The sequence below is a fragment of the Thunnus albacares genome, chromosome 23 (assembly GCF_914725855.1).
Source record: "Thunnus albacares chromosome 23, fThuAlb1.1, whole genome shotgun sequence".
Classification (NCBI taxonomy): domain Eukaryota; kingdom Metazoa; phylum Chordata; class Actinopteri; order Scombriformes; family Scombridae; genus Thunnus; species Thunnus albacares.
Genome location: NC_058128.1, coordinates 25,172,311 through 25,187,091, shown reverse-complemented (window position 1 = coordinate 25,187,091; position 14,781 = coordinate 25,172,311). Strand labels below are relative to the sequence as shown.

General features: G+C 39.4%; 1 protein-coding gene across 2 annotated transcripts in view; it reads right to left on the bottom strand.

The window, feature by feature from the left end:
• tmem178b (transmembrane protein 178B) overlaps positions 1-14,781 on the bottom strand; it is a 137,768-nt gene that overhangs the window by 72,773 nt on the left and 50,214 nt on the right. The gene's annotated exons all lie outside the window — the stretch shown is intronic.

The following is a 14,781-nucleotide window of genomic DNA, read 5'->3' as shown; positions in this document are numbered from 1 at the left end:
TTATAAATGTCTCCAAGAGTCCCCTAGCCTGGTGATGTGTGTGGGATTTCTAGATGAAATGTTTCACTGACAATGTAGACCTGAGTCAAACTGACAGTCAGAAATGTCTGAATTACTGGAGACAAGCTGAGCTGCAGAACTACTGAACCATAAGTGTGGAAGATATTTTTAAAAAAAAGATTCTAAAGGTCTCAGAATGTTGTTGAAGATGGCAGCATTGGTTGTTTGATGACCTTGTGTCACCATGTGATAATGACTACTTTCTTTCAGAAGTAAAGACAGAAGTAGTGTGACCTTGTTGTAGCACCGCAAGGAGGTAGGGTCAGTGTAACGCTTATCAGTTTAATTTTCCATATAAAAATAAAAAATAGAAAATTAAATTCAGTTTTCTAAAACTGTGTTTTTCATTTGTCCAATTAATGTATAATTAAGATTTTGGAGTTGTTTTTCTAATTTTTTTCCTTCTTATTTTTTTTCTATTTGTGGAATGTTGGATAGAAAAATGGAAAATGGAAAATTAGAAAATCAGAGAGGTTTTATTTCTATTGGTGTCTTAGGCTGGCTTCATCTGATTGGCCGACTGGGGCCACTTGTCTCAGCTATTGTCACGCCTGCATTCATGGATGACATCCAGTCATGGCTGTGCACAGATCCCGCTGTTGTAGGTGAGTCCCATCGGTTTTCCCTCCTTATTATCCCAAGAGGTTGCAGTCATTAATAACTTGAATATGCTGTTAAACATACTCTTGAGTATATTGTGTGGAAGCATATGTTGAGATGTTTAAGAGGATTAGATTTTTTAGAATTAAACAAGTTTACTGCAAGACATGCCCTTTGTGTGTGACACCAAATTATTTGCAACATTAATCCCAACTAGACTGGGCTTCATTTCCCCAAATCATCTTCAGGCTAAAATTATCTTGGTCCATGGAGTTACAATGGGACTAAGATTGACTCAGCCTTATGATGCTTTTAGGAAATGGAGCTTTGGTCTGCAACCACACTCTGAAAAACCAGGCAGCAGGATGACCACAGCATCACTACAAGACACATGTGAGGGACTTCTCAGCTAATCAACATTACAGTAGTAGTCTAACATTAGCTACATAGGCTAGCATATTTAGCGTTTTTGTCCGAGGCAATATGGTAAAAGCACTTTATATGGCTCTCAAGCTATATGCTGTATATTTACTTACACACAGAGTCTTCCTCATGGGTTGCTGCCTCTGCCAAATGTGCATGTAGAGGGAAAACCGAAGGGACTCACCTACAACAGAAGGATCTGTGCACAGCCATGACTGGATGTAATCCTTAGTGTAGGCATGATGATAGGCAAGGCAAGTGGCCCATTTTTTATATGGGAACTGATAAGCGTTACATGGAACAGGTAGGGGTAAATGGTTGTCTGACTTCAACCTCGGACACTGTTGCTCGGGTCCCATCTCCCGCCAACAGTATCTAATGGTCTTTTTTAACCATGACCATGACCCTTTCCTTACCTTAGTCAAGTAGTTTTACATGTGTAAACCTGACCAAAGCAGTGACACATCATCAAACGCTCATAAGAATCAGTTTTCTAACAGTCATGGTGTGTTTTGGGAAAGCACAGAGTCTACAGTCATGCTAGCAGCTCTGCGAGGTGGTATGCTAGCATGATCACAACTACAATGTTAACAAGATGAATGTGTGTTTATGTTCAAATTCATATATCACAAGCAAAACCTTCCAGATACATTTTATACATTTTTCCTTTTATTATCAGACATTCACTCTTATTCAATGAGGCGCTCAAAGGACTTTCAAGGACCTCATCTCTGGAATTCACTAAGTACAACTCTGAAGTCATCATCTTCTTTAACATAACTTTTTTACTGTGTAATATTTTATTGTAACGTCTGTGCAAATAAATAAAATAAAAATAAAAATGAAGTTTCGCAGATAATGCTTACCATAGTTACCATCTTAGTTTAGCATGTTAGAATACTAAGATTTGCTAATTATCATGAAATACAAAGTACAGCTGAGGATGGTGGGAATGTCATTAATTTTGCAGTTATGTGGTCATAAACCAAAGTATTGGACAAACTGAAATCTTGACCTGATAATGGTGCTACAAGAAAAGTCAGAGTCATTACAATGCATCCTGAGGGGGAATGTCTGTGTACATTTCACAAAATATAGTATATATATATAGAAAATATATAATATAACACTATTGCACTCAAAACCAAAAATGTCAACCTCATGGTAGCACTAGAGGATAAGTCAGGAATCACCAAAGTCAGTAGGATTCAGTATTGAAAGTGAAATAGACTGTGTGGACCAGACTTTAAGTCCAACACTAGAGCTCTGGTGACTGATTTTCTTTAGTTCCTGAAATAACACAAACTAATAAACTAATATTTTATTATTACTCTTCTTGCTGGGGGACTCCTTTGAGCTGAGTCAACCATATGGTAATGGCAACATTAAATTCATTTTAAAAAGGCTCCCTCATCTTCATCTTAAGTACTGTAGTTTACCATTCTCTTTTAATTGACTTGTGTCTGGTATGCATCTCTGCGTGGGACAGAGCAAGCCCTGTGCCACTATGAATTCAGTGTGAAAATGGTGGCTGTAATTCTGTATGTTCATACCAAGACTGTAATTTTCTGGCTGGTGGAGAAAGAGCTGTTTCCTTTTGACACCATTATTGCATGTCCGCTCTAATTATCTCTGGCAAGGCTGCGTGGCTTACTGAAATTGCATTATTGGAGTCCTGGGAGATTTGAACCGCACAAACAGAGACAACCAGGATAACACTCCCCTGCCTCTCCTCTGTCCTGTAGCCATGCACACACACACAACCACACACCCTGGCATAAACAAGGAAACCCAGGAGACCACAACTGCTGACAATGGTAATTACCCATTCATGACTATCTCTTTATCTGCAGCTACCCATCGCTCACACAGAAAGACTAGATGGATCTGATGAAACCATGGTGGATAAACTGGTATATATATATATATATATATATATATATATATGCATGTACTGTGTATACTGCATATATATAGGCCATGCATATTTACATACATTAGTTTTCATAATCCTGGAGAATTGCACTTTACGCATATGATGCCTGTAAAAATGAATACTTTAATGCTTTATTATTTTTAGCCCTGTTCAGCAGTAGATTGGTCAATGGGACTATCTGTCCATCTGTCAACCATTGTGGTCACATGGGGTGGAGGGGGGGAGCTGCACTGGTTTTATCAGGTTCTTGTGGTGGAAAAAGTGTGTGGAATAAAATTACAAATTAAAAGTTGTGAAATTCCAGCTCCTACTTGTTAGCTACTGTGGAGCTAACCAATGGTAAAAGTATTTAGACCCTTTACTTTCGTAAAAGTAGTAAGACCAGATTTTACTCAAAAGTACAAAAGTGCTATCAGCACAATACTTAAAATATCAAAAGTAACAGTACTTATTGTGCAGAATGGACCTATTCAAATTATAGTTTTATTTAGATCATATCATTGACTGGTGGAAATGGAGCAGAATTTAACCACTCATATACACTTGGGTAGTTTAATCCATAAGATTGTGTGTGTGTATGTTTTACATATCAGCTATTATGTTTCATTTTGGAAAGCATTTGGTTCTTCTGTTTTAAAAAATACTTAATATATGCAACCTACACCCTGTTACTAAATACAAGTGTGTATCTTGTCCTTATTCCCATTATTTGGCTTTTAGAGGATTTACATATGCACAGAGTGTAAACATGTTTCATAAGGGTAAATCACATTTCATACAGTGTCTGCTGATGCTGTGTGCCGACAGTCACCACATATGGCATCTGCTAATCTTAAAATAAGTCACAAACATGCCATAAACGACAACAACTAATTGGATAGGTGTTGCCAAGCAACACTTTTACCCAGAAAAATGATCAGGGTCCTCTTAGTTTTACAGCAGTAACTCACATGATGTAGGCTGGAGAGAGAGGACAAAAAGACATCCTGTGAACCCGTTGAATATGCTTTTAGAGTGCATTTCCTAAAATGTATTCATGCCTCAGGTTATCCAGTCTTCCAATTTAAATATTTATGAAGGGATAAGGCACCACACAATCCTTTAAAAAAAACCTAAAATGTTTCAACTGCAGCAATCAGCAGCCTAGTCTCGATCGTTTCCAAATATTTACCTGTGGAGGAGCAATTATGTATTCACTCCAAAACAAAGTCATTTTGTCTGGGTCACTGAAGATGTGAACTAACATGAGTCAACAGCTTTTTTTCAGCAATGAACAGCCGTTGGTACAGCAGCAGCCGCGTGACTCAGCCTGAGCCTGGCAAACACACAGTAGCATGTTGAGAGTGAGGGAAACAGCACAGGAGAAGCATGAAGGAAAAATCTGTGTTTATACAACCAGATTTCACCTATTTTCACATATTAAACATGTTTAAAAGCTTTACAATTTGTCCATGTTGTGTTACCTTTTGTAAAGCTGTGTCTTCATGTTTGTGTGTCTCTGAAAGAGTTGGTGAGTAAAATATTATCACAGCAAATAACCAATTACCAGAACTAACAAATAAGCCCTACTGTGAGTTTTAAATAAACCATATTTCTATTGTAAGCTACAAAAATAGATTTTTTTGGCCACTTGGGGGCAGTAAAACAAGCTGAAAGCATATTTTCAGCATATAAAGTTCTTATGACAAACGTGTTTGCTAACAGTTTCCTATTTGTAAATACAGAGCAATACTAGCAGCCATGTAGACTTGTGTTTGTCTCGACCTGATGAGTTCAATATCATTTCCAATGTATGTTTAGCTCTGTTTGGTTTAATAAGTGGAGGACACAGTGAAGTCTGGAGGGGTTCCTCAACCAGACCAAAAAAAAGAGAGATTGATACATATATTTATATCAATCTCTCAACTAACACATTATATTAGTGATCTTTGTGCCTTCCATAACTCTCACTGAAGACTGCTCTACACCTCTGAGGAACTGAGTATTAAAGGCTGTATTTATATATCTCTGACCACAAACCACAAAATAATAAACAAATCAAATTAAGTTCAAATTAAATAAGTAAAGCATGCAAAAGCTTTAGGATGGAAGAATAATAGTCTTGGGAACACTGTGCTTTGCTGCTTTGACTTAAATGGATGTTCAACTATAGTGTTCTTTTTTTCAGAATATCAGAATATTGTATTGTCTCTGGTAAATGAAGCCATAAATGTAAGGATTTGTTTTGAACAGAGGTTATATTGCTGTAAGCACATGGTCATTTTTGACAGCTGCACTAATCAGAGGATGGAGATTTTAAATCAAACTGAAACTATAGGGGGGGGGACAAAAATAGGCCCCCGATCATACTTGATGTTCCACTTTATTCACTAGTTGCTAACTTGACAAAAAAAAAAGCTTAAAGATGTTAAAAAGCTTGGTAGAGCTGCATCATCTTTCCCATTACACAGTCATATGCCTATAATTAAATTACACAAGGCCCTCACTGGTAATATTTTGAAAAGATGCAGTCACACCAGTGAACACAACGTCTTCGTATGTAATATAAAATCATTTTGAGATAATACGCTTTGCTAAATCACTACTTTTATTGAGTTAATTCTGTCCTAAGATAAGCATTAACACCCACAGGTGTGTACAGTCTACATGAATGAGAGGAGGGGAATGAGGAGTAATCTGATGCCAGGCTTGTGTGATACATTCAATATCCTTCTGCATCAATCACCATCTGCTCCCCTCCGCCTGAAGCTGTGCTGCACTTTCACCGTTTGATATCCTGACAAGTGAGTGCTACATTAACCTCTCTGCTGCTTGTCTCTGTGGCCGACGACACTTGAGGAAGTCTAATCCCAAACCTCGGGCATTTTTTTTTGCACCAGGAGACACATTACATTACACAACATTACACCCCTTCACCGAGAAGCACTCCTTCCAGCTCTGCGACGGGGGCATACTGCTCCCGCTCTCCCAAATGGATTTCTAACTCAGTCATTTTAGCCAAATTGCCCTTCAGCCTTCTGCAAACATCTCCGAGCCAGACACCATTTCCTCTCTGTTACTGATTGTGACTGGAAGTGAGTGCACTGAGGGAGTGGATCAGTGGGTGTGTGTGTGTGTTTGTATGCATACCTGCTCATGGGAGTGTATCCGCTGTGTACTGTCTGGATATATGTGCAATAGTCACTTGCAGGGGTGTGTTTTTGTACTCACCGGCTTCAGAATTACCAAAAGACAGGGACTCAATCTAATCTCATCCTTGAGCAGTGGTGCTTGACCTCTGGTTATAAAGGTTAATTGTAAATGTGTCTTAAGCATTCAGTCTTGATGAAGATGAGAGACTGTGATGTGGACAGTGTCCTCCACTGGCTGTTGAACTTGAAAAAACATGGACTCAAGGACCACCATGGATGAAACTAATGTTAAATATCAGAATCACACAGGCTGTAGGGAAACTGCAAGCCTCGCTTCATCAATATGAAGAAATACACCTTTCAACAACTCCAAAAGGGTTCACATAAGACTATTCATGTGGAGGGCAAAGGTTTAGTGTAAATGCAGGAGGTAGTATGCCCTTTAGCAAGATGGATAGTAAGGGTGTGGAGGGCACTCCCTCAACATCCAACAATGTTTGCTTACAATTTTTAATCAAGTGCCTTACCCTAATTGGGAATTGGGTTAGCGGTTTCTCCTACTATGTTTTCTCTGATTGGGTTAAGACTAGAGATTAAAGAGTAACTAACTAAAAACAGCATTTTGCTGCTGCTGTCTGGCTCACACCCAGCATTACTCCTGGGTGTGGTCAGAAATGTGCCTCGTAGTGATGTCACAGTACATCTGTACATCACTGCAGCAGGGTGAGAAGTTAAACCAGTGGAGGTCAGCAAATACAAGATTTTCAGGGGGTGTTAAGTCACTCTTGCTCTTGGTTTAAGATGGATGTGTTTAAAAATTTTTTTTGTGGCGTGTAGAGTGTAGAGTCGAGGGAACTACACATGACTCTACATTGGAAAGAAGAGATGAAACTGAAGCCCCTTTCACACATGCACTGCAACCCTGAAGTTATCTGGACATTACCTGGAGGAGCTGTATGTGTGAACTCAAATGTCCGAATCAGTCGGACTGGACATTAAACAGACTTTACCCTGCCAGCTCCCTCGTACAAAGTCTGTCTAATGTTTGATTGAGCCCATGTGAGAATACAGCAGTGAATTTGTTGATGACGTTTCTATCATGTGGCTGGTGCTGGATAAACACAGCAGACCAGTGAAGCTGCATTGTTTTGATTGGGCCTGAATGCTCCACTGTGAAGTGTACTTTTTGCATCATGCCTCCTGCACACTCTATCCAGGCGCCATCCCTCACCTAAAGCAGACAAGAGTATTTCCAGTAGGTGAGAACGCGTCTGACACGGACTATCTCCTTTTGTGTGCTACATGTGTGAAAGGGCAACTCTATTACATTTCTAAGTGAATGAAATCAGTCAGGGTGAAGACAGAAATACCAAACAACTTTAACACTACTGTACTTTATCCATTACAAATGTATTTCCTGCCTGTAATGGGGGAATGTCTGGATCCAAAAGCTCTTGCCATAGCTGAGGGACATGCAAATCAATCAGTCCTCCTGAGTTTCATTCTTTCACAACACAGCCAGAAGCCTAATCACACTTTGAAATGCAGAAATACAACAATGATGAATGGTTTTGGGAGTGAGCTGCCAGAAGTAAAAAAGCAGTTGTTAATGCTGCTATGGCTGTTAATGGGTTGGAAACACCAAAGTATCAGATGAAACTACTTTATAAGTACAAATTCAAAAAAAAATTGTGCTGATAATTGTATCTGGATAGAAATGGAAGGTGGTAGGTGTGTGGGTATGTAAGTAGAAGGAACCAAGATAAGTGTTTGGGGAATCAGAGAGTAACAACTTTGTGTTTATGAGAAATATAGAAGTTAATCACACTGTGACTATTTTTTTAGATTACTGAGTACATATCAGTGACAGTACATCAGGACAAAGCAATGAAAATGTGGGCGAAAGCTCCCGTATTACACAGTAAGTGTGTGGGTATGCAGGCTGTAAAATAAAGTGCTCTCTTGTTCACCCTTTTTATAATATATAATATAATTACAAAGGAAGTATTTGGTATGTGGGCAGTAATATGAAACATTACTTATTCTGGTATAATTACACAGTATCGTCTATCAGGACAGAGAAGCTTTTTCACATAGTTTGGCTCCTCGTGACATAGATGTGAGGAACACACAGGTTAAGCTCTTCTTCCAGTTCTACATGGCAAATGGACAAGTGATTTTTTGTTTAGCTGTATTTTTTTGGCCTATTCCTGTAACCTAAACTGAAAACATTGTAACTTACCATTTTTCATAAGTGGCCATATTTCAAAAGCAGAAACTATTTTATTAATGTTAGGGCCATTTATACAATAGAGAAACATTTGTAAAGAATTATATATAAATATATATTTCTGTTTTAATTTGCCATGGATAAGCAGCTCTATAGTTTCATTGCAGTGTATTTAATTATAACCAATAATAACTGCGGTCAGCTCAGTTTTATGTGTATTTACTACCATGTTTTGTTTTTCCATTTGAAGAAAAACATTTTTCAGTAACTGGTTGAAATGAACTCCATGGACTACAGAGGTTTATTGAAGCATGTGTCAACTACAGTATAGCGTAAATGGGCATTTTCAAGAAATAGATGGAGCCACACTTACTTAAAATAGGTTGTTTGTTCCCCACATATCATGTAGTTTTAAGCATAACATATTTAAGAAATTAATACAGTGTTATTTTCCTAAAACTTACTTTTATACCCTAGCGTACCCCAGTATATCTCCATTTCTAAATTGATCACACTATAACTACTTTTCTTCATCATTTCTGTGGGTTCTATTAGAAGTTTACCATCTTCATCATTGATTTCTAAGTCCCAAATGTGTTGCCCCTGATCCCCTATTTGTGTCATTTTATGTAATTTGTGGACTGTAATCTAAAAAAGTTTCACAGAAATATCTATGTAAAGTTACACATCAGCCAACACAAGCTACTGATCATAAGAGACCAAATAAGGTTGTGGCAACAACCCTCCTGATTTTATTGAACTGTGAAAGGGGAAAGTGACTTTTACTGTATATGAAATCAATTTGAATTGTACATTCAGCTATAAGAAGTATAACAGTAGAACTGAATGCAAGAAGCCTTTTAAAGTCACACTGTACTTCTCAAAATGTTTTCTCTTATTGTGTGCCTATTAGGTTTCATTTTCTCACAACACTGTTCAGCAGCCAAGGTTCATATATCAGATTTCAGAGCTTCTCATCAGCACATGAACACACCATAAGGAAGAAGCAGACTTTTCAAAACAATTAATATAAAACTGAATATATTGTCTGCGATAGGTTACTCAAGCAAGTTTCAGTTCTATGTAAGGAGGACGGAACAAATTCTGAAACAACAAACATTTACATATAAAGCACCATTAATTAATTTTGTGTCTTACTGAATATTGTATTCAGATCGGGCAACATCCCCAGTGGAAACCTGAGCCAGCTGTTTTGGTCTGTTTCATTTGTGCCTACGGCAGATAGGTTGGACAGCTCTCTGCCAGATGGGAGGTCCTGCTACAGTTCAAGCCCTGCATGGCCTCATTTTTGCGTGACCCACTTCATCTCTCTCTCTCCATCCCTCCTCCCAGCTCCCACACCCAGACTCAGGGAATTAGAATGGAAAGCCGGGCAGGGAGGCAGCACAGCCATCCTGATGCTGTGTTCTCCCAGCGGGGTGGATGCACAGGGGCAGATGGGGCCTGTAGGCTTCAGCAGGTTATTGGTAGGGGGGGGCCAGACTAAGCCTGACCATCCTGCATCAATACCCTTGCACAATGAAGACCGTCTATGGCTGGATCATAGCAACTGTGACTCTGTGTGTGTGTGTGTGTGTGTGTGTGTGTGTACACGTGTGTGTGTTTCTGTGACTCCTCACAGTGGATTTACATAGCTGTGAATGAGGTAATTACCACCATTTAGAGGATGTCAAATTGATGCACATCACACACCTAACACTTTCAAAACCGCTGCACTCCTGATGAGGTGTAATGTACCTAGGAGGATGAATACAATATAAGCAGTGATAACAAAAGATTAAAGTGTCAGTTCACACACAATCAGGAAAAAAAAAAAAGTATTTTCTCTCTTTCCTGTTGAGCAGTGGTTTTCAACATTTTTGGGGGATACATTGGGCCTCATTCAATAACACTGTCGTATTCTTATCCTAAACCTCTGACTTTTTTTCTGTGAAGTTTGTTCGTACAAGTGTTCCAAAACAGATTCAACAAACTCTCTTAACTGCACAAACTTGTGGTAAATCTCTTGTTTCAGCCTAATGAATATCATGTTTTCATGAGGAGTGTGAGATCTGACCATGAACATAATCTACGCCCCTTAAAATGGTCACATAAGCTGACCTGTTCTGCTCTGTTTGTGGGCAAGTTTCATTCACAAAAATGTTCCCAAAGAGTAAAAACAAGAATTTCACACCACACAGCTGCTGTCAACAACGTGTCATCAGAGCATTGCTGCACTGTGAACAGAAATAAGGAGGGAACGCTTTGAAATGAAGTTACAGTAGATGCTAAAAAAACATCTTACTAAAGCAACGTTCTCCATGACTAATATGAGAGGAGGTCATGTGACTGTCACAGAGATATTAGAGGAGAGAATATTACAGCCTACAGTAGGTGATGTTACACTGTCAGCTGCAACACAACATGATACTGGACAGAGAGCTGCAGAGAGACACAGAGGCAGCTGTCAGAGTGAGTTTCCTAGCAACTGAAATGTATAGCGTGCTGTGCCAAAATAAAAATCATAAAATCTAAATATTTTGCTTTAAGTTTGTGTAGTTATATATTTTATTTTAGTTCATTCCATTATCATAACTCAACTCTAAATGTATTCAGATTAAGACATTATAATTTAAGGTCAAATGAGTGTTTCCCTTGTGAAGAAAGGCTTGAGAATTTCACATGTAATAAGAAAAAGTTTGAGAGAAGTGAATCACTGTGTCTTTTCACAGCCCTTTGTCACAGGTTGTGCGTGTGTGTGTTCGTGTGTTTTCTGCCTCTCATTCAGTCATATGAGTCCTTTCTACAGAAAATCAGCTTGTGTTAAAATAAGCTTATTTCCTCACAAAATCTCAGTCATTAAAGACATATCAGGGAATTTTCCAGGTTCTCATCAATGGTGTTAGTTTGAGATGATCTGAAGGTAGATGAGTCCTTCACAGCATGGTCCTGTCAACGTTTAGCTGGTCTAATTCTGTCTCACACAGGGCTGTCAGACCCACTTCTTCAGTAATAACCAATTAAAGAGGAGAAAACCAAGTGTTTTCTCCTGTGAAGCTCAGTGGGATGGCATCAGACCCACTCTGTCTTAGCAACCACTTTTCCAGCACCGATCCTAAGCTTCTGTATACACCTCCACCACAAGCGGGCAACCACTGACACAGTGGTTCTATTTGTATTTGTATTTATTAATGAATTTACAAATGATCAATTTGTGCTATATTGAACAATTGGCCTTTCACTTTTTCTCTCTTTTTTACAGGCTTTTAGTAGAGTCATGTAGCCAGGCATACCATATGTTATTTTCAAACTACTACTCAGAAATACCATCAATTTATCTATGCATGAATGTCTACAGACAAATCCAGCTGCTAAATGTGTTGCACTCTGAAGCGCCACCACCATTACTGTGTCAAAGTGGAAGTGAACACATTTACACTGACAGTGAAAGCAGAGATGTTTGTATTAATCACGGTTGGCAGTCGTCCCTCCGATTGTACACTTTCACAGGATCATTGTTTTTATGATTTATGGCTAGGAAACGTAATAAAGTTACCAAGCTAACAAGAGATCAGTGATTGTGCGTCTTCCTGTAGAGCTATGAAACTATGAGGAGGTAATAGCATGGCTGATGAAGAAGTCTATTAAGTATTTTGGTGATAAACTGTGCGTTTGGAACATAACATACAGACCGACGGCAGAGAAATGGATGATGCTGCAGGAGAGGTTTCAGAAATTGCGATACATTTTGACACTCATTTTCTGACCGGTGATGACATCATCGCTGATCATACAGTGAGGTTGATTTTAACACCTTGCACCCACACATCCTGCTGTCCTTCATTTGAAGGTCTGGGGGCTGCCCCACCCGCCATGACAAATAACCAGCCAGCCATCTGTAATAGGGGGTCCTAAATCTCTCCCGAGGCTTTGGTAAGGAGAGTAATGACAGATTGATTGCAGCATTGCAGTGCTCCCCCTTCCCTCTCTACTACCCCCCTCCTCCTCCAGCCCTGACAATGATAGAAGCTCACCATCTTCCTCACCTCTCACAGGACAAAAGGAGGAACACGGAGGGTGAAGAGGACTTAAATATTTCCTGTATCCTACTTTTTTTTGGCCCAGCAGGGAGAGTGTAAGTGGGGCAAAATGGCAGATTGGCATGATGGAAGTCAGTCAGTCAGTCAGTCAGTCAGTCAGTCAGTCAGTCAGTCAGTCAGTCTGTCAGTCAGTCAGTCAGTCTGTCCAACAACCACCAGCCTGATCAGGTCGATATTTCCCCTTGACAAATACTCATGTTTATGTCACTCCCTTGAAATTCACTGTCCGGTTTTCCATGAACTTCACTATATGTCTAAAAGATCATTTCCTAATGTTGTGGTAATCCTGATGTCTTGCACTATCACAACAAATGCCACTGTCTAATAGCCATGACATTTAATGAGCACGGTCATTCCCCAGAGGATGAATCACTTCCATTTCAGACACTCCATGAGCTTTACGCTGTAAGCATCCTAAGGTTAACTGTCACTTTTACACAGAGCATATGAAAAACGAGACTCAGCCACAGCCACGATAGCGACTATGAGATTGTAATGCTTATTGTAAACCAACATATCTGACAAATTGAAACTTTGACTTGATAATAGTTCTAGATTAAAAGCTAGGGGATCATCAAAGTTTACAAAGAACATGGATGTCTGCACCAGATTGGCTGGTAATCTGTCTAACAGTTGTTCGGGACATTTCACTATAAACTGCAAATATCAACTTCATGGTGGCAAGCACAAGTTTTCAAACTGTGAGGCATGGCGGGAGAGTTGATGGGGGCGTGGAGGGAAAGATGTGAGGCAAAGATACTGCCTGAGGTGAAAGAGAGTGTTAGCCGTTGTTCTAAAAATAAGTGGAAGTTAGTTATTGTAGTTTGGCCGCTGATTTGGCAGCTTATCAACTAGTTAACAGGTGGAGCTGCAGCAGTGCCTATAATACACACAGCTCATGGAGGCAAATGCTGATTTCTTCAAATGATTTGCACTCTTTCTCAGGGTCATAACTCAAATCTGGACACACAGACATGATAAACTTATTTTTAGATTCAGTGAGACAATATTATATTCTCCGATGTCCATCATTAAAAAGAAAAAAAACAAACAAAATCAAAAAACTCCTTGTAACTTCATAAATTGCCTGAGAATGATCACATATTTAAGTTTTCTTCACTATCAAAGTAATCCAGTGACAGCTGTCTGTACATCAGTGGGTACACTGCAGACACAAACTGCTATAATAGCTAATTTGGCAAACTTTGAATGGTGCCAGTTTGTCAAAAACATACACAAATATAAGCTTAAAATCAGGGCTCAAACTGTAGCCCAGAGATAACTGAGACAAGGGGTGTTGGAGGGATGGTGGTCAGTTGTCTCAATTAGTCTTGGGGGAGGCCCACAGGGTCAGACCTTGGTGACCCACTGACTTTTCCTCTACCACAGGAGTTTTCAAATTCATTGTCTGAGGCAATAAATGTCTTCGCCAAATTTCATGGTGATCCATCCAATAGTTGTTGAGATATTTCAGTCTGAACCAAAATGGTGGACCAACTGATTGAAAAATGGCAGCATCAGTTGTTTGCTCAAATGTCTAAATACAACATATGTTTACTTGTAAGTGACAAGGACTTCTAGTAGCTGTGTAAGTCATGACTCTTGACTGTCAGGAGCAAAAGAAAAAGTAGTGTTGTTACATTGTTATAGAGCTCGAAGGGAGGAGGATGTGTGGATGGAAGCAGGTCAGTGTCTGACACTGGAGATTGTTTCCTAGCAACAGTCAGTACGTTTCTTTAAACCATCACCATGATCTTTCCCTTACCCTAACCAAGTACCCAACACCAACATCACTACAGTGTTAGTCGATGACATTCTGTACCTACCAGGGATTACCAAAGGAATGAGAGAGCCAGGATTTACTGTATAGTGAACGCAGCTCTCTGTAGCTGACTGCTGTTCAGGAGACATTCATTTGAATCTCAAATTTTTCCTTGTAACTTGCTCATTGTAGAGGCAATTTGCCACCAGTGGCAGTACCTCAGCAGAATTTAATTTGGATTAATAGGCAGAATCTACAGTGTGACAGTCAGATGGGACATGTTGCTCCTCTATGTTCCAGCCACCGAAAGCTGGATTCTAACAGAGAAATCTTGCTTAGTTCAGCTTTTAAGTTTAGTCAATTATTCTGTGAGAGTAGCTGAATTTCTTCAGTGTTTTGGTTTGCTTTGATTCGGGGTCCTTGAGGAGCTGCGAGGTTGTGACAGATTTTTTTAAGCTCTTTGTAAAATATCTGAGGCCCGAGGGACCTTTGTCCAATCCTTTACTGTGACTGGCACCTGTGTTACTGTCAGCAAGTTC